Raw genomic sequence first — 27266 nt, 5'->3', positions numbered from 1 at the left:
AGGTTCAGCCATACACTTTGGGAGTGTGCTTCATCAGCGGCAGACTGCCTCCCAGAGGGAGAAGAAAGGGAAGCGTTTCTAAACATCATTAAGGATGGCAAAGACGCAATGTGTGAATCCCTTCAAACTGGCATTGATTCTGCTGACCGCATCAGTAGGGCCATGGCGGCAAGTACTACAACCCGCAGATTTGCGTGGTTGCGAAAGTCTGGGTTTGCTCCAGATGTACAACCCAGACTTTTAAATATGCCCTTTGATGGCTCTTCTTTGTTTGGTAGAAGGCGGATGACAGCCTAGAAAAGTTACAGACATCCAAAGCAGCAGCAAAATCCCTGGGTGCTGCAATCCGTCTAACGTCATATCGCCCCTTAGGAACCTTTTGGAGAGGTAAGTCCTTTCGCTTTTATTCCGCATTCGGAAAAGGCAGAGGACAGTGGGTTCAAAGAGGTCAAAAAAGATTCACAAAAGCCACAGCAGCAGCAGGTACCTCTTCACCCTCGGCACCTGCATCAGCCGCCTCTAAATCACTGTGAGGACTCTCCTCACAAGACACCAGTGGGGGGCAGGCTAACTCAACATCTGACGGAATGGCAGGCTATTACATCAGATGCTTGGGTATTGGAGACAGTTGCCCAAGGTTACTGCCTGCCTTTTCTACGCATTCCTCAGAGTCATCCACCGGGGAACAGCTCTCGGAAAGTTCCAGATCCGCTCCTCTTGCAGGAAATTGTAGACCTGCTGGAGAAAGGTGCCATAGAACCGGTACCTGTAGCGGAGAGGAAAAAGGGCTGGTACTCCCCCTACTTCCTAATACCGAAGAAGGACAGAGGACTGAGACCTATCTTGGACTTACGAGAATTGAACAAGTTCCTCAGGAAGGACAAGTTCAAGATGGTAACTATCTCAGATCCTTCAGGCCCTCCAGCTCCAGGACTGGCTGGCATATCTGGACCTTCAGGATGCTTATTTCCATGTGCCAATCCATCTCAAACACAGTAAATACCTGAGGTTCGCAATTGGCGGCTCTCATTATCAATTTCGAGTTCTGCCATTTGGGCTGACCTCCACCCCGAGGGTCTTCACCAAGCTAATGCCGGTAGTGGCTGCAAGTCTAAGGAGGGAAGGGATTCACGTCTACCCCTACCTGGACGATTGGCTGATCAGAGCTGTATCTCTGGAACAAGCTCAGATCTAGCTAGATTATGTCTGCCACTTCCTTCACAAACTGGGCTTCTCCCTCAAATTAAACAAGTCACAGATGATACCATCACAGACTCCAGTTCATCGGAGCGGTCCTGGACACTTCCCTGGGAAAGCCTCGCCACCAGATGTGAGGGCTCAAGATATTCTGCAGATGGTCACCAAGTTTCAAAATGCCCAACGTCTCCCAGCCTTCGACTTTTTGAAGTTGCTAGGCCTCATGGCATCCTGCATCTTCCTTGTGCCAGAGGCTCGCCTGAGAATGAGATCTCTTCAGTGGGCACTAAGAACTCAGTGGTCGCAATTCTCATGGAGAATGACAGATCTCCTTCAGGTTCCGGACAAGGTGGCTCGAGACCTTCAGTGGTGGGCCTGCCAGGAGAACATCTTGAAAGGAGAACTGTTTTGGCAACCATGGCCGGAGATAACAGTAGTCACAGATGCCTCACTCATGGGGTGGGGAGCCCATACCAACGACTTGACCATCAGCGGTCGTTGGTCTCCATCGGGAGTCCAGACTACATATCAACCTGTTAGAGCTGAGAGCAATCAGACTAGCGCTGAAGGCTTTTCTGCCATCTGTACAAGAGAAAAATGTCCTGATAATGACGGACAACAAAGTGGCCATGCACTACCTCAACAAAAGAGGAGGCGTAGGATCACTGCCACTGTGCAGAGAGGCAATGCAGCTCTGGTTTTGAGCAATCCAAGAAGGAATCTCTCCATCGGCAGTTCACTTTGCCGGAGAGAAAAACTTGACAACGGACGCTCTGAGCAGGCAGAGTACAGTCTCCCATGAGTGGGAACTAGCTCAGGAAGTCCTTCAACAGATCTTCACCCTTTGGGGAACCCCTCAAGTGGATCTATTCGCCACCAGCATCAACAGGAAGTGCGATCCGTTTTGTTCAAGGGAATTTCCCCCGAGTGGAGCTCTAGGGGACGCGTTCGTAGTGGACTGGGAGTTTCCACTTCTGTACGCGTTTCCTCCAGTCCCTGTCATTCCTCAAATGATCAGGAGGTTGAGAAGGTTCCGGAAAACCATGATCCTAATTGCCCCGGACTGGGCCAGGAGAACGTGGTACCCGGACCTTCGGGACATGCCCATCTGCCCTCCAATTCGTCTTCCACACAAGGAGAATCTTCTCTCGCAGAAAGGAGGTCAGGTTCTCCATCCAGACATCAGAACCCTCAACCTTCACGCTTGGTATCTGAAAGTGTGAGATACAAGGATTGGGACCTACCAGAAGACGTCATGGAGGTGTTGCTTTCGGCAAGAAGGCCAGCAACAAAGACTTTATACTGCTGCCGTTGGAACAAATTTTGCAGCTGGTGTAGAGAAAAGAATATCGACCCCTTTTCATGTGGTACACCAACAGTGTTATCTTTTCTGCTCTATTTGGCAAATTCGGGCCTTCAGGTTAGCACTATCAAGGGCTAAGCTCGCAGCATTATCGATCTTCAAGCGCACTGCAGAGGAACCATCATTACCAAGTTACCCTTAGTGATACAATTTCTGAAGGGATTAACTAATGTCTATCCTCCAAGACCATTCCAAGTTCCCTTATGGGACTTAAATTTAGTCTTACATTTCCTGATGGGTACTCCTTTTGAACCACTCCACTCTTGTTCACTAAGGTTTCTCACCCTTAAAACTGTCTTATTAGCGGCATTGACATCAGCTAGGAGGGTGAGCGAATTACAGGCTCTATCTTGTAAACCCCTTCATATAATTTTTCATAAATACAAAGTTGTCCTACAAGTGAAGCCTAATTTTCTCCCAAAGGTGGTTTCTGAATTCCACATCACTCAGAAGATTACCTTGCTTTCATTATATCCCCCTCCCCATCCGGGGAAAGAGGAAGAAAGGCTGCATAGGCTGGACCCAAGGCAGGCTTTGAGCTTTTACATCAGCAGACTTGCTAGGATTAGGCAAGCAGACCAACTGTTTGTAGGTTACTCAGGACACAAATTGGGATTACCGATAACAAAACAGACCATTTCCAGATGGATTATTTTAGCCATTCTGGAATGTTACAAACTTGCAGGGAAAGAGCCTCCTCAAAATCTTAAGGCTCATTCATCCAGGGGTATCGCAGCCTCTTCGGCCCTCCAAAGAGGGGTACCGATTCGAGACATATGTGCGGCTGCCACATGGTCGTCTGCACATACCTTCACAAAATTTTACAACCTGGATTCCTCCTCTAGCCAAGAGACTAGATTTGGCAAAGCTGTGTTGCACTCTGTTCACTCCTGAAAGGAAACATGGCAATTTTACTCCCACCTCCAGTTACACACCACTGCTATGGGAGTCTATCAAGGTAAGGAATACGTTGGAGGACACAATCCCTTCGAAGAACAAGTTACTTCTTACCTGGTAATGTTCTTTCGATGGGATGTTCCTCCGACCTATTCCTTATCGCCCCTCCCATCCATCCCCTCAGTAAAACTTCCCTTGTGGTTACAGCTCACGCTCCTTCTGGGTCACTAACCAATTCATGTAAAACAACTGTTAACGTCAAAACGGAACTGAGCAACGGACGCTGCGTGAGTCTATTTATACGCATGACGACGTCAGCGCCGATACGGAGGCTGTCGAGGGACATCGACGCGCAGCGTCCTCTACTGAAAAATATTTTCCGAGGCCAGCAAGCTGGAGATGATCTATCAAGATAAGGAATACGTCGGAGGAATAATCCATCGAAAGAATGTTATCAGGTAAGAAGTAACTTGTTCTTTTCTGCTAATACCCTTCAACCTTAGAGACCCCCAGCTCATTTGCTGGAGTTTTTAATTTTTGCCCTGAATTGAGTGAGCCTTTTTTCTCACTCTCTCATGGGTTTTGGCCTGATTTGGATTATACGTTTCCACTGTTTTTAGAGTCTAACAAACTCCATAGGCATCTACTTTTTGTATGGTGACACCAGCAGCTTCGGTGCAGTGTCACAGGGAAATCCTTTAGATTTCTCATAATGTTTAAATACCTTTTCTTGTGTGAACTACTGTTCCCAAGAATAGTAAAGTGAAATTGACTTTACTTACCTTTTCTCTTTGCAGGTCCAGCACACGCCATCTTAAGTGGAGTGCTGGGGGTTACTTAGTAGCACCTTTTCCTACCTATTCATATCAAGTTACCCTCACTACTTTAAATGGCTAGTGGCAGTGGTTTAATTTTCCTACCATTGTGCTTTTCTACCGCAGGCTAAATCCTTAGTTGAAGTATAGCACCCATAGGTCACAATTTTGTCAAAATGGCCCTGGTTCTCTTTTTTCACCATTTTCTGTTTGTGAGCTCTTTCTTGGGTTTTACTCTGCGCTCCAAGTGTCGTACTCACCTGAGTCTCTGCAGGAGCGATGGATGAGCCTCCTTTGACCCAGAGTTCTCACTTCCCCTGTTTCAACCGGAGGAACACCCGTCAATACAAGATGTACACTCAGACCTGAATTCACCCGATTCCCCTGGGTCCTTCCCTTCTCTACTGTGTGCTGTGATGTCCCGTAAGGGCTTACCTTGATTTTTAGTAAGGTGTGCACTCCATCCTGCATTAGTAGGGGCGCGATTCACTCGTAGGGATGATGCCAATGTCTGTTGGCTGAGTTCTATTGCCACACGCTGTTATATGCCTTCACAGCGAGGCTGAGTGTTCAATGTGCCAGTTTCTTCACCAGCTAGAAAGTTCTTGCCACAAAGTGAATGTTGCGCGGTGGATGTTGAGAGTCCGAAATTGACTTCATTGTCTTTATTTTGGCAAGGTATTTTTAGGTAAGTAGCGCTGATTGTAGAAGTCAGCCGCTGGCAGGTATGCGTGGCGTCATAGGTTCGAGCGCACCTGGTAATGTCTCTCCTTTGCCTTGCAGGAGTGGATTATGGAGTGCTAGCGCCTCGAGTCTGGGTTCAGCCCTACTGGAGACTTGGTGGTCTGGTAAGTATGCACCGCGTTTTTGGAGAGAGAGCCTAGTGAATAATGTCTCTGCGTTATTGGAGCGAGCGCAATGAATAATGTCTCTTCTTTCTTTTACAGAACTTTAAGCGCTTGGACTACGGACCTGGATTCCAGCGTAGCGGGAAGATTCGGTGAGTATGCGCAGCGTTACTTAAATGCACCCGCTAACACAGTTCTTTGTGCTTACAGGTGCCGGTGTAGGATTCCCCTCTTTACCGGAGAAAGCTGCGGTGTGGAGAAAGCACAGGGTTGATCCAGAGCAGATAAGTAGAAGCAGGATGATCCGAAGCAGGTAAGCAGAAGCAGGTCGATCTGGAGCACGGCGAGTGTGTTGCTGATGCAGCTCACAGTAAGCAACACGAAGCACTGGAAGAATCTTGGGTGTGGCTTATATAGCCAGCCACACCCGAACACTAGAGAGCTCATGAATTGTCATGCACTTCCTGTTTAGCAACAGGAAGTGGTAACCAGGAAGTTACCTTAATTTAATTCCTTCCTGGTGTTTGAAGTATCTGCTATGGGCTTTTTGTGTGCCTATGCCAGGCCTGCCAAGCCTCCACCCAGCTTTCCCCGACTACCTGCGAGGTACCCATGACACCAAGCCAGGTTTGAGCCCTTTGTTCATTTTGCCTTTGGTGGGTTTCAGTACTGAAACCCGCCTCTGGCTCCAGTGTGTCTGGAAGGGCAGGAAGTGAGGGAGGATCCCTGAAACTCCCCTGTCCTTTGTCTTTAGGAATGCCTGAATGCACCCAGTCCTCATTGGCTGGCTGGCCTTTCAGGACAGCCACCCTGCTGTTTGAGTGACAGCTAGGTTGTGCAGGAATGGGAGAAACCTGCTTAAAAAGGAGAGGGTTTTGGGACTGAAGGTAGAGTCGACCACTGCGAAGAACAACCCGACGAAGAAACCGTGAACGAAGCTTGCTGTATCCTCCTGGACCTTTGAATTGCCCGGTGAAGCCCTGCTGCTGTGCTGAAACTCCTTTTACTAAATCGACAAGAGAAGCTCCGGAAGGGACAACTTCTTCCCTTGGGTTAGTGGGACCAACTAACCCCGGAACTAACTCCACTGGACAACCTTCCCTTATTGGCTGTCCTTCTTTGCTGCTGCAGGAACAGAGTGCCAGGGGTCGAGAAATCTGTAGTCGAGTGCAATGTCTGTGATCCAGCCAGAAGCTCCAGTCGTCACCTAAGGACCCTCCAGAAGCAGGACGACCAGAGCTTGAGCCCCCTCCCTCACCAGAGTGCAGGACCCCAGGAGTTAAGGAAGCCCAACCAGTTTCCGAGATCCACGGTGGTGCTGTTGACCGAGCGCTGAAACCAAAAAGTGCTGCTGACCTGAAAAGAACCCGCAGCTGCTACTGCCGACCTCCGAATTGCTGTGCAGAAGTCCTCCAGACACCATCCCTCTTGTCCCCACGACTGAGGCCCAGGAACACCAGATCTGCGTCACTGCAACCAGACAGAAGCCAGCTGGACCACTCTTCTTCCAACCTAAGGTACTGTTCTGATTTGAGGTACTTACCTCATGGTCTGTAGCTTTGCTCTTCTCAGTTGAGACTTGCAGTAACTGCTCTGCTAGAGTTGATTTCAGCTCTACCCTTCACAAGTGTAACAGCTTGTGACCTTACATGTGATTTTTCTTCAACAAAACTCTCTAATTTTGTGCAAGACTTTATCTAAGAAGTGCCTCAGCTACATAGACTTTGCTCCAATTGACTTTGGCTGTCCTGGCCCCTGCAGACCCCCTTCTAGTCCATTAGACCTTAATACTTACTGTCCCTCATAGGCGATACATTGGTTTTTAACTATTATTGCTGGGAAAGGTTTTTATCTAGACTTCATTGGAAGATTTAAGTGCTCACATGCTCTGAAAAACCTGTTTAACCTTTTTCCTTCCCTTAACCTATCCTTTCAACCAACTTCAGAATTTACAAAGTGTACTAGTGATATATAAATACCAAACTGTCCTAGTTGGTGAAGTCACCTTAGGGTGTAGAAGCGTGGAAGAAGCATCTCTAAAGAGTATCTACTAGCTTTGTAGTGATTCTGGAAAAGTATTTTAAAGTATTTGATTGTTACATATTTTGCCCTTTTAAAAAAAATGCTCATTTAAAAACTGCTGTTAAATAGATAAATTATTATTTTAACTAAAACCTTGAGTGTAAGTGGTCGGGAGAATGATCATAAATGTGCTAATTCCCTTCACCTTAGAGACCCTCAGCAACTTTGCTGGATTTTGAGGACTTGATATCTTTACCTGGAAAGAGTGTGAGCCTTTTTCCCACTCATGTATTTTGATGTGTGTTTTACAATTGTGTTCTATGATTATGGAGTTTTAGATAACTCCATAGGCATCATCTTTAGATGTGTGTCACACAGCACCTTCAGTGCAGTGACACAGGGATGTCTTTTAGACTTCTAAAAGGTTTAAATACCTTCTCTGGGATCAACTACTGTTTCCCAGAGTATGTAAAGTTAAATTGACTTTACTAGTCTTTTTAAATTCCTAGACCCAGCACACACTATCTAACAATAGAGTGCTGGAGGGGTTACCTAGTATCCCCTTTGTCTAGAAACTCATGTAGCAGTCAAATTCTACCCTTTTCTATCGAAATGGCTGGTGGCAGTGGTTTTACAATGAACTACAATGATTTTTCCGGACCGCGAACACCGGTAGCAAAAAATCACGGGAGCCATGTTTTTCAAGATGGCTCCTTAAGCCCCTTTGTTTAAACAGGTCCCGGTCGTCTTTTTTCGCCATTTCATTTTGGAAAGGTCCTTCTAGCGTTTCTCTGCGCGCCAAACCAGGTTTGGTTTCAATGCCTTTGGCAGGCTTTGGGACTGAAAACCGCCTCTGCCATCGAAGTGTCTGGGGTGGCCAGGAAGTGAAGAAGGTGCCCAAAATCCCCCGTGCTTATACTCCTAGGAGACCCAAATGCACTCTGGCGTGATTGGCTGGGTGAGTGGCAGCTAGGCTGGAATGAAAGGGAGAAAACTGTTTAAGAGGCAAGTCTCATGGACTGGAAAGCAGAGTCGACCACTGGAACGAAAGAACCGAAGACGAGCTGGAAGAGGTCGGCTGCTGCAACTCCTGGACTGTTGGTTTGCCCGGTGAAGCTCTGCTGCAGGTCCGAATTGGCAAGTTCATCTCGACAAAGAAGCTCCTTCAAGGACGACTTCTTCCTTTGAGTTGGTGGGACCAATCAACTCATAAGCCACCTGTATACCATTCTCAGAGCTGGTTAGGATTAACCAAGAGGAAGGACACCAGCTTGTGTGCTTGAATTACAGGTACTGGAACTGAAGTGACTCAATTTTTCAGCGTTTTCCGACCATCACGTGCAGTGCAGGAGTCCCCCCCCCCCCCCGACATCCTCCCTCTTGTCCCCACGACTAAGGCTCAGGTACAGTGAGATCTGCAGGAATTGCCTGGAACCAACACATTCTGCTGCATCTTGTTCTTCATGTTAAGGTACTGTGCCAACCCGATTGAGAGAACTTACCTCTCGCAGTGAAAGTTTGCGGAACTTTCCCAACTTGCAGGTATAATCAGCTTGTGACCCAACACATGATTCTTTTTCATACAAACTATTTCTGAGAACTTTGGCAAAGACTTTACCGTTTACTTCAAGAACTGCTCTTTCCTATCCAAGACACTAGTCCAGTGACTTTGGCCTAGGCCTATTGAACTCAATCGAGTCCTCTAGTGAACTAAAACTATTTGCACTGCCTAAGTAAGTATTTGTGATCTATTATGCTAACTTGTGTCTTTTTACTCCCATTGAAAGTAAATGAAATGCCATTTTGCTCCTATTTCAGGCGAGCTTAATTTGTTCAGAAACATATTGGTTTGGTATTGAATTGTGTTTGTGTATAATATTAAGTTGCCTCCGTCTAGTGAATGTTTTCTAAATGGTTGTGTAATAAATTAATAAGTGTTTTACCAAGAAACCTTGAGTGTAAGTGTCTACTTGAACCACTGTGAGTGTAAGACCTCTGTGTAACATCCTTTTACTGCTCACATTCCCTCTTGAGATAAGCCTGGCTGCTCAGCTCCCTACCACAAACTGTGTAGTATGGACTTATACCAAAGGCTGGTTTTGCTTACACCTGTAGTCCTAATTGTATGTGGTGGCCCCAGAGGGTACTGCATGCATGCCTAACACCGGTGGCAAGCGGTGAGGATAAAGTATAGTTGTTACATTGAGAGTGCTGCTCTTACTTTTGTTCAAATAACCTTCATAGGGCAAAGCACCACTAGAAAAGCAATTGTTTTATAATGCCAAATATGGATAATTTCATACAGGAAGCCCTGATCATTCTAACAGTAGATCAACTGAAAGATATGTGTAAAGTCAGGTCTCTCTCTGTTAAAGGCAAGAAAAATGAATTGGGAAATTGTTGAATCATTAAAGACTGGGAGGTAGAGCTATAACCCCTAGCCCCTCAGCAAATGTGGATAGTGTTGATAAGGATGATAATGATTCGGAGTCTAACTCTAATGTTATTGATGAGCTAGAAGAGTCAGGAGTGTCTCAGGATGTGAGCCCCACTGCACCTCTACCCGCTTTAGGCCCTCACCTGTAGCCACAGGGACCCTACCAGGTCCAGTACTGAGTCCAGAATTGGTCTCTCTTGGAAAAATTAGACTTGAGAGTTCAAAAGGCTCCAAATGCAAACTGAAAGTAAACATCAAGAAAAACTATGCACAGCATGAGATTCGAAGCAGGTTTACAAGCATCAGAAATATATGTAATATGTTATAAATGTAAAGTCCTATCAAGTCAAATAAGTACTTTAGCAAGTAACACACATACTATAAAAATACACAGCATATTATGAAAACAGCAAATCTAATTAGGACACTGCTGAGGACTATCCATAAATGTGGGTATACCAGGGATAGGCACAAAACATACAGTGGCAACGGGTGGGTGGGAGAGAATTAGGCATTACTGACACACAGTTTAAGTATCTAGTGCCTGCACAGTAATGGTACATTGTCCTAAAAGACTCAACTTGCTCCTGTATTATTTTGCAGGTGCACTACCTTGTGGTAGGCGCAGAACACAAAGACAATGGGAAGAAACCGGAACCAGACATTTAAAAATAAAGTACCAATAGTTCTACAGGATTGCTAAGAAAACACCAATACAGTATTTGTGGCCCTCAGTGGCATAGCATATAAAAATGCGAATGCACACATCACAGTTAAAATCAGTGCTAGAGGAGTGAAACAACTCCATACACTGCCAGAGACCTCCAAGAAAATCCATATACATTTTAAATACATCTGCAAAAGCAATGAATTTCAGGGAAAACGAGTTACACAGTTACCAAAAATGAACTACAGTGTAAAATTCCATTCACTGTTGAAGTGGAGAGCATGACTTAAAATACATCAAAGGTCACTGTAAGTGCTACAATTCTAGTTCTTGGCCTATGGACTCCCTGAATCTGCAACTGGGTACAGGAAAATTATCCACAGGTCAGTAAGTACCCCCAAAAGTCATTTTAGGAGGGTTTCAATGCAAGCAGAAAGTTCCATTGAAATCAAAAGGACAGTCAGCAGGCGATTCATGTTATGGGGAAATAATGGTAAGTCGCAGATTTACTAGACAGATGGCGATTTAGAGGAAAACAGTCCTAGAGAGCACCCTAGGAGACCCCATTGAAGGGATCCAGATGTTGGGTTGAGAACCAGAAGTCTCAGAAGAAGATACACTACAGCAGGAAGACCCCCAATGTTATCCAATGAGAAATGTGGTAAAGACTTGCTTCATAAAAGTCTTTACCCTGAACCAGATGGCCCCTAAAAGTGACAAGAATAATCAACCACTCCAGGACCCAGAGGTAAGAACTCACTGTGCTGGTACTCTGTAAGTCAGTTACAGAGAGGCTGAAGAACACTACTTCTTTTCTAGGTGCTGTTTTAAAGGGATCCAGTTCCTAGGGACTTGAACCCTAGGCCAACGACGAATCCAACAACCAAAAAGAACATGCAGACTTCCTATAATGGAGCCTGTGAAGCCAGCAGCAACCACACCGTTGAGGAAGACTAGAATGGAGGATGAATATGTGAAAACAGATACTAGTGACTCAGTGGGCAAAAGGAGGTAGCAAACCACCATTTTGTATATCATGACTTACATTATCCATTCTAGTATTTTAAAGAGGTACAGACCCAATGCATTTCTACTGGAATATAATACCCCCATGCCCAACTAATTTGGGGATTTCAAAGAGGTGAAGATCTTCATTCAATCTTAATAATGGAATTCAGGTATTCCCCTCCCCCCACCAGAAGCAAATTATTTGGTCACTGAATGATTACCCTCCTGGACAGGCGGTACTCGTGATGGAGCATGTAAGACCTGGAGCCTTACAGGACAGAGTTGTTGAGATACTATTCAGCGGACCTGAGAAATCATATTAGAAGGCTTTTTCACTACCTGTGTTAGGACTTAGAAAAGCAGACCTAGGGATAGCAAATGTACATTTAGAAAACTCACGGTTGGGTAACGCACTATGGGCTGCTGTCAAGGGTCAGAAATGTGAGATGGAGACAAAGGTATAGTTTTCTGTAAGTTTGCCATTTATTAAAATGAAAAGGGGTAAAATAAACACCCATCTTTCCCTATCCTAACAAGGATGTCACTACCGAGCAAACTAAAGCTAAAGAAAGATGACCTAGTGTCCAAAACATCTCTGACCCTCACACTAAACACGAATACATACAACAAACGTATACACAGAATATTTGGCAGTCTTCAATTCAATAAAACAGTGTACAAATTCAAACTTCTAGGTTTTAGAAAGTACTCCTTGTGACCAGGTTTGGACCCCCTTCCCATAGATCAATTCAGGAATACCCTTTGTAAAGTTCTCATTATAAAGTATTCATTTTAAAGTTCTTTTTGTTAAGGAAAATGTCTCACAAAACACAAGTTCCTAAATGAAGGCAATTGTTTCCTCAGGATGTAAAGCAATTATTAGCATATCACACTTATTCTGCTAATGGAATAAGTGTCAGGATAGCACAGCAACTACCTTTGGCGATGCAACAGTATGTCAAAATGATGATAGAGTTCTTTCCACCACACCTTTTAGCCACAACCACACTTCTTCAAAAAAAAGGTCTTCTATCCTGGTTTACTCGCCTGTCAGGAAGAACACTCATACAACTACAAATCGACATAGTGACAATGTTTGTTCCAATGTTCTTCACACCACTATCCCTTGTGAGGACGGCTAAACAATGGCTGCCTCTTGTTATAGTCTCTTGACTCTTGGCAATATGGGTTACAGATGTCCCCAACTTGGAAACTCAACAAAGGCGAATTGCGCCCAAGTTGCCTCTTGACTGCTTCTTTACAGCCTCTTGGCTGTTGGCACTGCAGGGTGCAGGTTTCCCCAGGCTGGTATCCCATAAAAGGGGAATTGTGCCCTTGTTTTCTCTGTACTGCTCCTTTACAGCTTCTCTTGGTGGTTGGCAATGCAGGTTTACAGGTTTCCCAAAGTTGGTACCTCATAAAAGAGGAATTGCACCCTTGCCACCTCGGTACTTTATTTGTTTGGTATTCAAAATGATTGGTTACTGTCAAAAGTCCTGCTCTTAGCACCCCGGAGCCACATTTTGCTTCAGGCCAACTCACTGGTCTCCTTTGGGGACTCTCCTTTCCTTTCTGCTTCTGCGTAGAACCTTGTGTGTTCTGCCCATGCTGTTGACTGCTCCCACACTGCTCTTCTCCAGAGCTTTGCCAGCTGTTGGGCCTCTGCATCCTCCCGCACACCATAGCATCTCACATCAGGTAGGGAGCACATCTCCCATATGGCTGGGCTTTTCTTCCTGTTGCCATCCACAACGCTGCTTCCTGCTGCGAGCACATTGCAATACTACACGCTTTCTCAGACGCTCTTCCTTCTGCAGCAATCCCAGAACACCGGATTGCTTTTGCCTCTACTACTCTTTCCGCATCACTCATCAGCTTTAGCTCATTCTTGGGTTCATATGTCCCGCTCAGGTGCCTTGCTCTACACCTAGACCGCACATTCTGTTCAATAGCACCTCCAAACCCTCGTCCCAGTACCAAAGGCATTTTGGATCCTGAAGTCCACAGTGGTTTTGGCCCTTTGACATTTAGTTTGTTTTGATTGCTTTGTGAACTGAGAGTTGGCAGAGTTAGAGGATGCCATGCAACAGGCTTGTGAACTAACATTGGGGTTAGAACTCTAAGACAAAGTCATGACAATTAGAGGATGTCCCATTTAATTCCTGAACTCCCAAGGTGCAAACCTTTTTTGTTTAGATGACTTTCCATAGCATGTTCTTTGGGTAGTCTCTCCCAAAGGAGTCAACACTTCCCCCTGACCGTCATCTCCTCCCATATGACCCTCCGTCATGTTACAACCCCCAGGGTTAGGATCAGGTAGTGGCTGCCTTACTCTGTCCACATAGGAGGGGGGTTCAATGAGGACTCCACAGGATTCATTCCACTACACACCACCTTAGTCTCACAAGCAAGTTTTTAAACACAATGCATAAACCAAAGTACAGGAAATAAATGTTACGGACATCAGCATATAGGCCTTACACTAATAAGGCACTCAAGCACAATATATGTTGTCTTCAGAAGTCCAGCCCTAGCAAACACAGTCTCTCTAGGAGTCTTTAGGTGTCACAGAAAGATTACCAAGAGTCAAAGTGAGTAGTCTAGGAGAGCCCTCTCAGCTACGAAAGGTAAAAGATGGAAGGCAGTTGGTGCACAGCAAAGTTAATAGGTGAAACGGGGACTATAGACTAAGTACATTTCTAGAGTTATGAGAAGTAGTTGCCATCCGGGAGGTCCAACAGAATGACCCATAGAAGTACTGACCTGGACACCTAGCGCTTTGGGCCAGCCTTAGAGATCTTGGGCCCCTGGACTCCTACAAAATATTACGTATTGGCACAGATCTTCTGTGCCTTCCTTTCCTAAAATCCCCATGCGGGGGAAAGTGCGTTCCAGGACTTCCCTGTGGCACAGATACTGGTTGCCATGGCGCATGGCCATGCAGCGGAGGACGCCGTGTCAGCTGATGCGTCCCGTGCGCAGAGGACGTGTAAGGAGGCCCTGCCCCCTGCACTGTAAAAGCCAAAGCCTCTCGGCGGCTTGTTGCTGCTAATTGTGGCGTTAGGTGCTTACTTCGGTTCCATCCTGCTCCTTGTGCTTGTTTTCCCTTTTACCTATTCTCCGCTGATTTCCTGGCTCCTTGACCCATGCTTCGTTTCCTGGACTGTATTCGGCTTTTCCCTTTGGTCTGAACAGAAAACTACGTTGCCGATTTTGGACTGGCCCTGGACTGCAACTGCATCTTCTCCCTGTCGGCTGGTTGATCCCTCTTCATTCCAACTTGGATCATATTCGGATTGCCTTTTCCTCGCGGTCACTCTCCCTTGCCTTCCTAGTGCACCAGAGTCATCCATTTCAACGCGGACGCCACGGTGGGCCCTACAGAGTTTTCCCTCCTCTTCCAACTGCCCGTGGCGGTACTGTGTTCCTGAAGACAAGGGTCTCCATATTATGTTCAACACAACATCAAACCTTGCCTAGCATTGGTCTCTTGGCGGTGCATGTTTTTGCAGCTCTTTTTATGCGATAGACACCTCTGCCTGTTTTGATCCAAACAGCAGAGAGGTACATCGCAGAGAAGAGTCCCTCTTTTAGAGGAAGCCTAAATCCTAGAATTCAGGGGAGCTGGAATCCTGGAGGCTGAACATTAATATACCGTACTCTACTTCCTTCTGCGAGGTTGTCTTCTCTACACACCGGCCAGTATACAGAGTGGTGAGTAACACAAAAGGAACAAGTTACTTACCTGTAACTGTTGTTCTCCAGCATGGGTCTGGCATGGATTCACATGCTCATGAATATTCCCAGTCGTCAGGCTGGGAATCCTCGGTAAAGAAAAAATCAGTATCAGTTTCGTTTCTGATCAGTCTTTCTTAGTAGTAACCAATCACTGGTCTCTGGGTCATATTGCCCCCAGCCAATGACTGCCCTCTCCCTAAGCCCCGCCCCTGGCAGCCATCCTCAGATTTGGTAGCACGTAAAGTGGCAGTATGACCAAGTGAAGAGCCGCAGCGGGGTACGAGGGAGGGTTCGCATGTGAATCCATGGCAGACCCATGCTGGAGAACAACAGTTACATTAAGTAACTTGTTCCTTCTCCAGCATGGGGTCTGGCATGGATTCACATGCTCATGAATATAAGAATACATAGCAGTACACACATGCACAACCACGGGAGGTAGCAAGGGTCAACATTAAGCGTCTCTTACCTCCTCACCAGGCTCAACTTAAGCGAACAGGTTGCGCAGCACTGCCTGGCCGACTCTGGACTCCTCCCTGGAATCCCGGTCGAAGCAGTAGAATCTCGTGAAGGTGTGAGTCGACCTCCACGTAGCAGCCCTGCAGATGTCCAGCAGGAGCACACCAGACAAGAACGCCGTGGTAGCAGCGATCGCTCTGGTCGAATGGGCTCTCGGACGGCCGGGCAACAGTCGGTTTGCCAACCGATGACAGTGCATGATGCAGCCGGGTAGCCATCTGGAAATGGAAGCCTTCGAGAGAGCCTTCCCTTGGTTCACAGGTCCAAAGTTCACAAACAGCTGTGATGTCTTCCGAGAACTCTTTGTTCGGTCTACGTGGAACTTCAGCGCTCTAGCTACATCCAGCGAGTGCAAAGTCCTCTCGGCCGGCGACGAAGGCGACAGGAAAAAGACTGGTAACACCAAGGGCTTGTTGAGATAGAAGTCCAACGGCACCTTGGGCATAAAGGAGGGTTGCATCCTCAGCACCACCTTCTTCTCGTGGAAAGTCAAGTATGGAGGCTTGAAGGAAAGGGCCTGAATCTCTCCCATGCGTCGTGCAGAGGTGATGGCCACAAGGAACGCTGTCTTCCACAACAGGAACTTCAACGGAGCCGAATGCAAGGGCTCGAATGGCGGGCCCATGAGCCTGGTCAGCACCACGTTGAGCTCCCACGATGGGACTGGAGCCTTCACCGGCGGGAACGAACGGAACAGTCCTTTCATAAACTCCTTCACCAGGCGATGAGACCACAGGGACGACCGTCCTGCAGTTCTGGTGTATCGGGAAATCGCTGCCAGATGTATCTTGATGGAAGCGTGAGCTAGTCCAGCTTTGGCCAGCGACAGTAAGTACGGTAGCACTTGAGGGGCTGCAATTTGTAGAGGGTTAATCTTCTGCGCACGGCACCAGACAAGAGAAACTCTTCCACTTGTGTCCGTAGCACTTGAGAGTTGAGGACGCCCTGGCCTTAGCAAGAACCTCTCTGCAGTCAGCCGGGATATCGTACCCTCCAAACTCTAGTGCTGCCGGAGCCAGGCCTGCAAGTTCAGCGACTCCGGGTTGTGATGAAGAATGGCGCCTCCTTCCCTGGAGTGAAGATCTGTGTTTGTCGACAGTTTGACTGGTGGTGACGCTGACAAGTCCAGAAGGTCCGGGAACCATATCGGTCTTGGCCACCTCAGTGCGACGAGGATCATCCTGCACCAGGACCTCTTGAGTTGGTTGATGAGCCTGAGCGGCAACGCATACAGGAACAGGCGTCCCAGGGGAACGAGAAAGCATCGCCCATGCTCCTCGGCTGGGGGAACCTGCTGGCAAACCTCTGGCACTTGGAGTTCGTCACTGTCGCGAACAGGTCGATTTGGGGTTTGCCCCATTGCCGGAAGAGATGATCCACTTGATCCTGGCGTAGTTCCCACTCGTGGCACGAGCGCAGCTCCCTGCTGAGTGAGTCGACAATGGTGTTTTTTTTATCCCTGCTAGATGAAAAGGCACCAGAAACATCCCCTGGGCAACGGCCCAGTGCCACAGATCCTTGGCTTCCTTGGACAGGGCTGGGGATCTGGTTCCTCCCTGTTTCCGGATGTAGAACATTGTGGTGGTTTTGTCGGTGAAGATCCTCACCACCTTGCCCTTGAGGGACGGGAGGAATGACTTGAGGGCCCAGAACACTGCTCGGAGCTCCAGTATGTTGATGTGGAGCGGCCTCTCCTTCGGGAGCCACAGGCCTCTCGCGTGAAGATCTGCGGTGTGCGCTCCCCACCCCTCCACGGAGGCGTCCGTCGTCACCGTCACCTGGTATGCTGGAGTCTGAAAGTCTGTGCCCGTGGCGAGATGCGCGCGGGTGCCTCACCATCGAATTGCATGGCGGAATGCTTCGTTGAGCGAGATCTTGTCCGCCAAGTTGTCCGTCACTTGTGTCCAATGGGCATCGGGGAACTCCTGCAGAGGACGCATCCGAAGCCTGCACAGGCACACCAGATAGATGCAAGAGGACATCATCCTGAGAAGGGACTTCATGGACCTCACTCTGGCCACGTCTGTGGCCAGCAGACGCCGTACCTTGCCCAGGATGGCCTGCGTTCTTTACTCCGACGGCGAGGCCAACTGCGCTACTGTATCGAGCTTGGCTCCCAGAAACAGCGCGACCTGCGACGGAATCAGGTGGGATTTGTGTAAATTGGTGAATCGCAGGTCCGGGAGCAGCTGGACGGTCTTTGCTGTGTGTTCTACGGCGAGTTCCCTTGTCCCTGCTCGGATGAGCCAGTCATCCAGGTAGGGGTAGTCGTGGATCACCTGCAGGCGCTGCCACTGGTGCCAGGCACTTGGTGAACACCCTGGGCACCGACTTCAATCCAAATGGTAGGGCCTTGGACTACGAACCTGAGAAACGTTCGGTGTCCTTTTAGGACGGGGATGTGAAAGTATGCATCCTCCACATCGGACGACGATAGGGAGTCGCCTTTCTCCAGCTGGCCCAGCACGTGCTGGAGGGTGACCATCCGGAACTTCTGTGCCTTGATGTATTTGTTTAGCCGACGCAAGTCCAGGATGGGACACCAACCTCCTGTCTTCTTTCTGACGAGAAAGTATCTCGAGTATACTCCGGAGCCCCGGAGCCTCTTTGGGACGAGCTCGATGGCTCCTTTCTTGAGCACCGCCCTTACCTCTAACAGTAGCTGAGGGACGTGGTTTTCCTTCCTTGCCACGGGAGGAATTCGGGGGCACTTTAGAAATTCCAGAGTGTGCCCGTGGGCCAGGGCATCCAGCACCCAAGGGTCGGTGGAGATGGACTTCCACACGCTGACGAACCTTGTCAGCCGGCCTCCCACTGGGGTGCTTCAGTGGGGGCCCGAAGCGACGGCCGGTTCAGTCTTGCTTGGAAGCAGCCTTGCCGCCCTGGCCTCCCTGGCGACGACGGCGAGATCCACCGGACTTGCCTAGTCCCCTGTAGGCTTCTTGCGACGAGGAGTGGGCCGCCTGACGGTAGGTCGAGGAGCCACCGCCAAATCCTTTCGAGGCACCTTGCTTGCCTCCGGAGTTCCGAAAGGGCGGCCGCGCTGCTGCAGAACTCCCAAGGCCCGAGCCGTCTCCGTGCCTGTTTTGATGGCCTGCAGAGACTCATCCACAGTCTTTCCAAACAGGTTGTTCCCGTCAAAGGGCATGTCCAAAACCTTGGCTTGCACGTCCTGGTGGAAATCCGTCGCCTTGAGCCACCCCCGCCGTCGAAGGCAAACGCTGTTGCCCAACTGTCGGAAACCGGTGTTGGCAATGTCCGTGGCCACAGTTATAGCGTGGTCCGACACCACCTCACCCTCCTGTAGGATCGCCAGGGCCTCTGCCCTCTCGTCATCTGGGAGGAAGTCCAACAGGGGGGCGATCTTGTACCACAATTCCCTGTCGTAGCGGGCCACAATCGCTAAAGCCTTGGCCGCCTTAATCGTTGTCGCCGCTGACGAGATAACTCGTCGTCCCATGGCGTCCAGCTTCTTTCCCTCGCCGTCCGGTGGGGAAGTTGAGGATGAAGCCGATGCCCCCCCCCCGCTTTCTTCTTGGCCGCCGCTGAGACGACCGAATCCGGGGTCGGCTGCGCCCTAAGGCACAACGGGGCTGCGTCGGGGACCCAGTACTACTTCTCGTACCGGTCGCTCTTGGCAGGTGTCGTGGACGGGTTCTTGAGGAGGGCAAGTCCCTCGTCCCAGATGTCATCCAGCAACGGCACCGCAAGGACTGTCTTCCTTTTGGCCTTGCGCCGTTGGTAGAGGAAGCCTTCCTTCTTCTCCTCAGGGCAGAGTTGAAAAAGCTCGGATGCCCTGGCAATCATGGCATGGAAGGAGCCAATCTCGTCGGGCGGGGACGCCTGAGGAATCGGAGACGGGAGACCAGTCCTGTCGTCATCGTCATCCGTCCCCGTCATGGCAGTGTCCGTTCCTGTGTCGTCCCTCGGGATCGGGGAAGGCGACACAAGCTGAGAAGGCCGTGAGGGCTGAAGGGGTACTGGATGAATTCTCCTCTTGTTCGGAGGGCTTCCCGACGGACCCGGTACAGCTGGGTCGTCCGTCAGGGGTAGGGGCAGTCTCGTCCTCATCTCTGTGCATAAGGCTTGGATTGCCGTCAAAATGGTCGCCGAGTTCCTCCCGTGGGGTTGGGCCTCTTCCAAATTCTCAGTCAGTTCCTCCTCGGAGGTTGTGTCCGTGTCTGTGACGGCAACCGCCCCCCCCTCTTTTTCCACTGGGGTCGTCTCGATGGGCCTAAAAGAGGATTCCCTCCACGGAGGCAGGGAAACTCTTGGCCCCGAGGTCGCCTCCACAGGCTTCGCCAGGGCCGCAGCGACTCCCTCGATAGAGTCCTTAGCCGGGTGAATCAAGGCCTTCACCACCTTGGGCGTGCTTGAGACCTTCACCTTAAGGGGAGGGTCACCGCCTCGCTCCCCCTTGGCCGGGGCCTCTCCAGAAGCTTAGCCGGGTTCTCGGATTTTCTCTTCGCCAAGCCAGAGCGTTGGCTTGCGGTTGATGGCGTCGGTGAAGGTGCGCTCTCTCCCTGGCAGCCGAGGAGCCCGACCGTTCGGCGCTCCCGGTGCCCGCGGACCCGCAGTGCTTTGCCTTCTGTTGGGCCCCCGTCGCCGGGGCGCCCTCAGAGGACTTAGAAGACCGCTCAGACTTCTTCTCACCTGCTGGGCTCTTGCCTTCCAGCCAGTTGGAGACGGGTCCGGCGATCCCTCATCGTCCGATCCGACACGTTAAAGCAAAATGCACAGTCCTTCTCCACGTGCGGTTTGTCCTTGTGGAGGCAGTAAAGGCATTTCGAATGCTCGTCCTCCTTGAACACATTTTGTAGGTTGCATTCAGGGCAGATCCTGAACAGTTTGCTGGAGCTTCCCTTCTCCTGGCCATGTTCATCTTGTCCACGAGGTAGGCCGCAGAAACTTCTGGAATCCTCCAAGAAGCGTAACTCGACGAAAACTTCACCCTTGAGGGGCGCAGCTAAATCCGAAATGGGTCCCCGTTGATCGGAAGTAGAAACGGTGGAGCTTGAGGCTCGATTAAAGACTCGATTAAACCAAAAAATGAGATAAATCTCTTTGCTATAGCACGAGGACTACCAACACTTGAGCGTGCGGTAAAAATCTAAGGATGGCTGCCAGGGGCGGGGCTTAGGGAGAGGGCAGTCATTGGCTGGGGGCAGTATGACCCAGAGACCAGTGATTGGTTACTACTAAGAAAGACAGATCAGAAACGAAACAGCTACTGATTTTTTCTTTACCGAGGATTCCCAGCCTGACGACGGGGAATATTCATGAGCATGTGAATCCATGCCAGACCCCATGCTGGAGAAGAAGAAAATGTTCCCGGATGACAGAAAATACCACAGTGGTCATCAAGTAGGGTTTTGTAAAGCAGTTTCAAAGGCAATCACTGGCAGCTGTTTTTTGGTTCCTTTGGAGACCTCAGACAGTTGTGGGAGACACCCAGATTCGGTCCTACAGCAAAGAAGAGGACCTCACTAATGGCTTGACGTATGCACAGCTTGCAATGAACCCGGGCAGGGTCAGGAAGTACGCACCAGCTTAAAAGTAGAACTTTGGGCTCCCAACAGGCTCATCCTCTGGTGTAGGTAGAGCGCATCAGGTTTTTGGCATTCCAGCACAGCTCTGGGGATATCCAGGGTGAGTTTCAGTCTCTAGGCCAGAAAGACATCCTTCCAACGAAGTACAGCCAGATTGTGACTGCGTAGAGAAAATGTTAATGTGCACACTCAGATGAAACAAAAGCAGGAGTTGGATCTCGAGCAAGACAGCAAACTGGTTGATCCCGCCGGTCAATTAGAGGAAGACACCTCACAGAGGTCTTCCCAAGCAAGCCAAAGGTTATGATTTCAAACATGCTGTATTGGATGAGACAATGCCGGCATCAGCAGCAATCCTCTGGCAACCCTTGGTCAGCTTCTTCTTTGCGTCTTCTCAGCACCAGGGATCAACTTGGTTTTTGAGTCCAGCTGGTAGCCTTATATCTTTGATTCGGACTGGGAGTGAATCCAGCGCTCCAATAAGGACACATGCAACATTCAAAGTTGGAGGTGGCTTTCCCTTAATGTACAGCCAGCCTCCCAGATTTTGTCCAGCAACAACATGCACTAGTATGTGAAATGTGGGAATGTGGACTGTGGAGAAAGAGCCCCCTTCATAACTTCCTGGCAGCTCACATACACCGGAGAGCCGTTGCATTTGCAGGCTTTCTGCAAGAGGCCTGCCAATTTGCATAATGAAACGGGGCCCTGTGTTAGGAAAGAATTCTCTTTGCATCACCTTTCCTTCCATTTCTATGGACCTCAAAACATTATTCTTTTATTTTTGATTCAGACAATGTTCTTTTGCAGTGCAGTGAAGCCTTAAGCTTCACTACAATGGATTTTGCTCATTTTGTCATGGGGAAACTGACATGTCCTTCAGGCTGTCACTACTGGGAAATATTGTTTCCCTTAGTCGTGCTACTTTGTTCCTAATTTTGGTAACTTATCACTTGTGGTAAATGTTATCATTGTACAATGCATCTTACAATGCAATACAATGGGGTATACTTTTTGTTTTGCCTAACATTTAGAGGATTGTAGGTTCCTCTAGGTGTGCTAAAGGGACAAGCTGGTGACAGCAGTTATTTTTTGCTATTTTTTAGTTTATTTTGTTTTAGCCTTACCGCGTTTACCACGTTTAGCTACCAACTGTGGCTAAAGTCCAAACATGGCTGTGCCACATAGTTTTTCGCTTGTCCTTTGGCCATCTTGTCTTTAACCCTTCTTCCTGGCCTGTGAGTCTGGAAAATCCTGATATGGAATTCCAGTGGCAGGAAGGCAAAGGCCTTTGGCGGGCTACTGGAGGGCCATGGGCGTTTACTACCAGTAAGTGGTTTGGGACCGTCTGGTCCTAATCCAGAAACTGGTTTCAGTGTGTCTGAGTGATATGCATTCATTTTTCCACCAGTGGTCCTGATTGGACCACTGCTTGGGGGTGTGTGTGGGCCAGGTCGGTCATTGGCTAGTGGGAGTTTCAGCTCTTACCTGGCTTTTAGGATAAGAAGAGAACCCCTGCACCCACTCTAGAGAGATCCTGGAAGAAACCGAAAGAGCCAAGAATCCTGTCTAGCTACAAGGCTTGCGAGTAGACCGTGGATCCATTAAAGGAATGCCTGGTGACCAACTTCTTCTGCTGTCCTGGTAGAGCCCTGTCTTTTGGAAGATCTCCAGCAGTCTTGCGAAGGAGTTGCGACCCTTACCGTGGAGGGAACATCCATTCAACGTCAGCTTGGTGTCCTACGAAGAAGAGCCTTCGGAAGTGCCCCGGGACTAGCCTGTGGCTGCCCAGCTCAGAGTTTGGGCTACTGTGCTGCAGACATCGCCGTTCCGTGTTAAGGCCTGGAACTTGGAGGATCCTCAGCTTGTGCAACAAGACTTAACTCTGCGAAATGTCGTGGTCCTACCATCAAGGGGACCTGAGATAGGAGGGAAAGTCTGACCACGGCAAGTGAATCCCTTTGCGTCGCCAGGTTATCGGTGGCCGTCATTTGAAAGTGCTTACCTGCGTCCATTCCTCTCCTGAGACGGGCCCTGCATCGAGTTCTGCTGCATTCTTCAACTGGGAGACCTTTCACCAGCTTTAGACACCGACCAGAGAGCTGCGTAAACCTTGGGAATCGAGTGCTGAAGCTGATGGCGGGAAAAGTGACCTTGGACCTTCTTCAACCGATCTGCCAAGACACATGAAGCTTGGAGTACAGAGGTTGAGTTGTAGCAATAATTACCTGAACCCCTTTACTCCCTTTTAAAAGTTTAATGTTTAGATTGCTTTGGCTTTGCCATTGCTTGTTAACACAAGCACTCCGAAAGTTGGGAACACGTTTGCTAGTTAGTTTAACTCGTCCACTGACACTTGGAACTGTTCACTGGAACCCAGAGACACTACCATCATTTTTTCCAGCTTCACAAAACCATATGGAATGTTGCTGAACCTTTGGGCACAAATCCCCAAACATTTTAGAGATGGACTTCTGAAGTTATGATTGAATCTGTTATTTGGCCATAAGTAAAGAAGTTTTTGTATACCTGTTTGTCTAAGTGTGTTCCTCGACTGCTTCACTGTGTGCACTCATTGTGTACCCTTTACAAGCGCACCACCTCTTGAGACTTCGCCTAGACCACTCCCCTTGCTACCTTGAACTGGTTTGGCCACAGCTCCCAGAGTTTTCCCAGTCACAATACTAGGTTGGCCTTCTATACATATGTCCACCAGGCCAGAGTATATAAAATCCGTCCCAACACCCTGTCCCCATCTCGTAACGTAAAAGGATTGCCAACAAAGGACAGGCCACATTGAACAGAACTTTAAACACGAAGAGTCCATTTTGAGTATATGGTCTCATAAGTGCATTATTGAGAAAAAAAGGGTAGCACATGACAGTGCACCTGCATGGGTACAAACATATTGACTGCTACTAGCCTATTCAGAGGATGCCTCCAGAAATGTTACCTAGGAAAGGCTAAACAGTGTCCCCAAAGCACCCCTATATAAGGGGGCTTGCAGTGCAAAGGTAAAACATGCGTCATAAAAAGGAGACAGTTACTCCTGCACTGGTAGACACATGGGCTACCCATTGCACACAAAACTACATAGCAAAGTCATCATAGCTACCCCTAGAAGAACACGGGGTAGAGTGGGGGTAGGTTGAGGGGGGTGCTGCCACAGGAAAATGTGGATAGCAAAACAAAGGGTACATTTGCATAAACGTCTTCCACCAGTTCCCATTTAAGGTCATTTATAATAAATACTGGGGTTTAGGCCTATCTTATTTTTTAAAGGAAGAAACCTTTAAGGCACCCATTGAGTGAGAATGGGGACCTCTGGGGGCCAAGGCAAGTCACCCACTATTTGATGTGCATTGCTATATTGCTGATTTTCTAGAATTCACGTAAGCACCATTACATGGGGTCAGCAGCGACCGATGTCAAGAGCCGTCCCTCGTGCCATTTTGGGAGTGGGATCGCTTAGGAGATCGCTTAGGAGTAAGGATGGAGAACGACTAGCATCATATCAAATGTTCAGAACAACTCTGCTGCAGAAGTGGCCGAGAGGAAATCTGCCCGACAAGATGGCTTTTAGGTAACACAAACACAAACGGCTGCTTTGACAAACAGGTTGGGTCAAGGTCATGGAACATGGTCAGAAGGTCAACAACATCCACACAGCAACTGTGGAAAATGCACTAGACGGAACTAACAGGCTCAATATAAGCAGTCTGTTTGCATGCACGCAAACGTATCTATAGTATTTCCAGCGAAGATGCCGAAGTGCTCAGCTGCCATCATATGTGACAGGGTCTGCCTATAATGGTCCATGGGAGATAAATGTACTTCATGACAGATGTCTTCTTCAATGGGTATATTGAGTGATTGTTAGGCAAAGTTTGCATGCAGTACCCTCTGGGATCACTACACACAACTATGACTACAGGTGTAAGCAAAACCAACCTTTGGTATAAGTCTGTACCACACAGGTTTTGGTAGCGAGCGGAGCAGCCAGGTTTATCTCAAGAGGGAATGTGAGCTTGTAATGAGGTTACACAGAGGTCTACAATTACAAGTATTCAAATAGACACTTATACTCCAGGTTTCTTGGTAAAACACTTATTCATTTATTACAGTCAGTTAGCAAACATTCACTAAAAGGAAGCAATCAATATCACACAAAAATATACTACAATACTTCACACTAAACGGTTCTGAAACATTTAAACTACTTTAAAGGAGGAGCAAAAAAGGCATTCAGAGCATTTGAAGTGGGAGCAAAAAAGCATTAGTTATAAAACGAATAGTAGAGTTACTTTTAAACAGTGCAAATAGTTTGAGTTCACCAGAGGAGTTGGTCCAATGCAATAGGTAGTATAACAGTCAATGGGCTAGTGTCTCGTATAGGTAAAAACGGTTCTGGTAGATAAACGCAAGAGTCTTTGCCACGGTTCTCGGAAGTAGTTCTCAGAAGTTATATGTCGGGTCACAAGCTGACTAGGCCTCTTAAATTGCCAAAGTTTCACGCACTTTCGCAGTGAGGTAAATTCTCTCGGTCGGGTTTTCACAGTACCTTATTTTGAAGAAAAATATGCAGCTGAATTCTTCAGTTCCTGCAGATCTTGCTGTTCCTGAGACTCAGTCGTGGGGACAAGAGGGAGGACGTCGGGGGACTCCTGCACTGCACAGGGATTGGTTACAAAGCTGGCAATTCTGCGATTCTGGTAGCGGTCTTAAAGCACACAAACTGGTGTCCTTCTCCCAGGCTATTCAGTTTACTGCAGCACTATGAGGAAAAAACCAGCTGAGGTGGCTTACAAGTTGATTGGTCCCACCAACTCAAAGTAAGAAGTCGCTCTTGAAGGGCTTCTCTGTGAGATGAACTTGGCGATTCGGACCTCCAGCAGGGCTTCACCGGGCAAACCAACGGTCCAGGAGTTGCAGCAGCTGCCCTCTTCCAGCTCGTCTTTGGTTCCTTCGTTCCAGTGGTTGACTCTGCCTTCCAAGCCAATAGACTCGCCTTTTAAACAGTTTTCTCCCATTCATTCCAGCCTAGCCACTCACTGAACAGGGTCGCTGTCCTTGCCGGACAATCAGCCAGCCAATCACGCCAGCGTGCATTTGGGTCTCCTAGGAGACTAAGCACAGGGAGTTGCAGGCACCTCCCTCACTTCCTGCCCACCCCAGACACTCAGGCGCCAGAGGCGGTCTTCAGTCCTGAAGCCCGCCGAAGGCGTAGGAACAAAGGGACCAAACCTAGTTGGACATTTCCAAAAGGTAATGGCAAAAAAAGAAGAGCAAGACCGGTTTAAACAAAGGAGGCTCATACACCATCTTGAAAAACCTGGCTCCTGCGATTTTTAGCTACTGGTGTTCGCGGTCGGGAAAAATCATGGTAGTTTGTTGTAAAAGCACTGCCACCAGCCATTTCGATAGGAAAGGGTAGCATTTGACTGCTACATGAGTTTCTAGACACAGGGAATACTAGGTAACCCCTCCAGCACTGTATTGTAAAATAGTGTGTGCTGGGTCTAGGAATTTATAAAGACTAGTAAAGTCAATTTAACTTTACTTTCTCTGGGAAACAGTAGTTTATCCCAGAGAAGGTATTTAAACCTTGGGACAGCCTGAAAAGGCTTTCCTGTGTCACAGCACTGAGGGTGCTTTGTAACACACATGAAAAGATTATGCCCATGGAGGAGTCTAAAACCCCATAATCAAAGAACACAAGAGTAAAACACACATCAAAATACATGAGAGAGAGTGGGAAAAAAAGGCTCACACTCTCTCCAGGTACAAAAATCAAGTCCTCAAAATCCAGCAAAGTTAATACATTTATGAGAATTCTCCTCAACAGTGATGCACTTCTGATTTGCTTCTCTTAGAACATCTTTTTGTAGATGTGCTCCAGAGTGCAGGTATGCCCTGCTGGCCGGTAAGGACACCAGCAATCCTTCTAGGGCTGATGTCTCTGCCCCAATGCACAAGGAAGTAACTGACAAGTGGTGGGCACACAGTGCAGAAACACTAATACAAGACTAATGAATTCACTGAATTGCACTGCACGTGGACATGCGTACTGTAATTCCAAAGACTTGGCTCTGCTAGTCCAAAATCTACACCGGACATCTGGGTCATGTTATTTTAGGACATAGCTTGCTGTGTCATTTTCTGTGAGCTGAGCTTTTTTCTGCGTAACTCAAACTTCTTAACACACA

General features: G+C 48.3%; 1 protein-coding gene across 4 annotated transcripts in view; it reads right to left on the bottom strand.

Annotated features, from left to right (window-relative positions):
* The window catches only part of MLLT6 (MLLT6, PHD finger containing), a 1444709-nt gene that overhangs the window by 263585 nt on the left and 1153858 nt on the right, over window positions 1–27266 (bottom strand). The window lies entirely within an intron of this gene.

This window comes from Ambystoma mexicanum, chromosome 13 (assembly GCF_040938575.1).
Source record: "Ambystoma mexicanum isolate Mex_15411 chromosome 13, UKY_AmexF1_1, whole genome shotgun sequence".
Taxonomy (NCBI): Eukaryota; Metazoa; Chordata; class Amphibia; order Caudata; family Ambystomatidae; genus Ambystoma; species Ambystoma mexicanum.
This window is presented reverse-complemented; position numbering and strand designations above follow the sequence as displayed.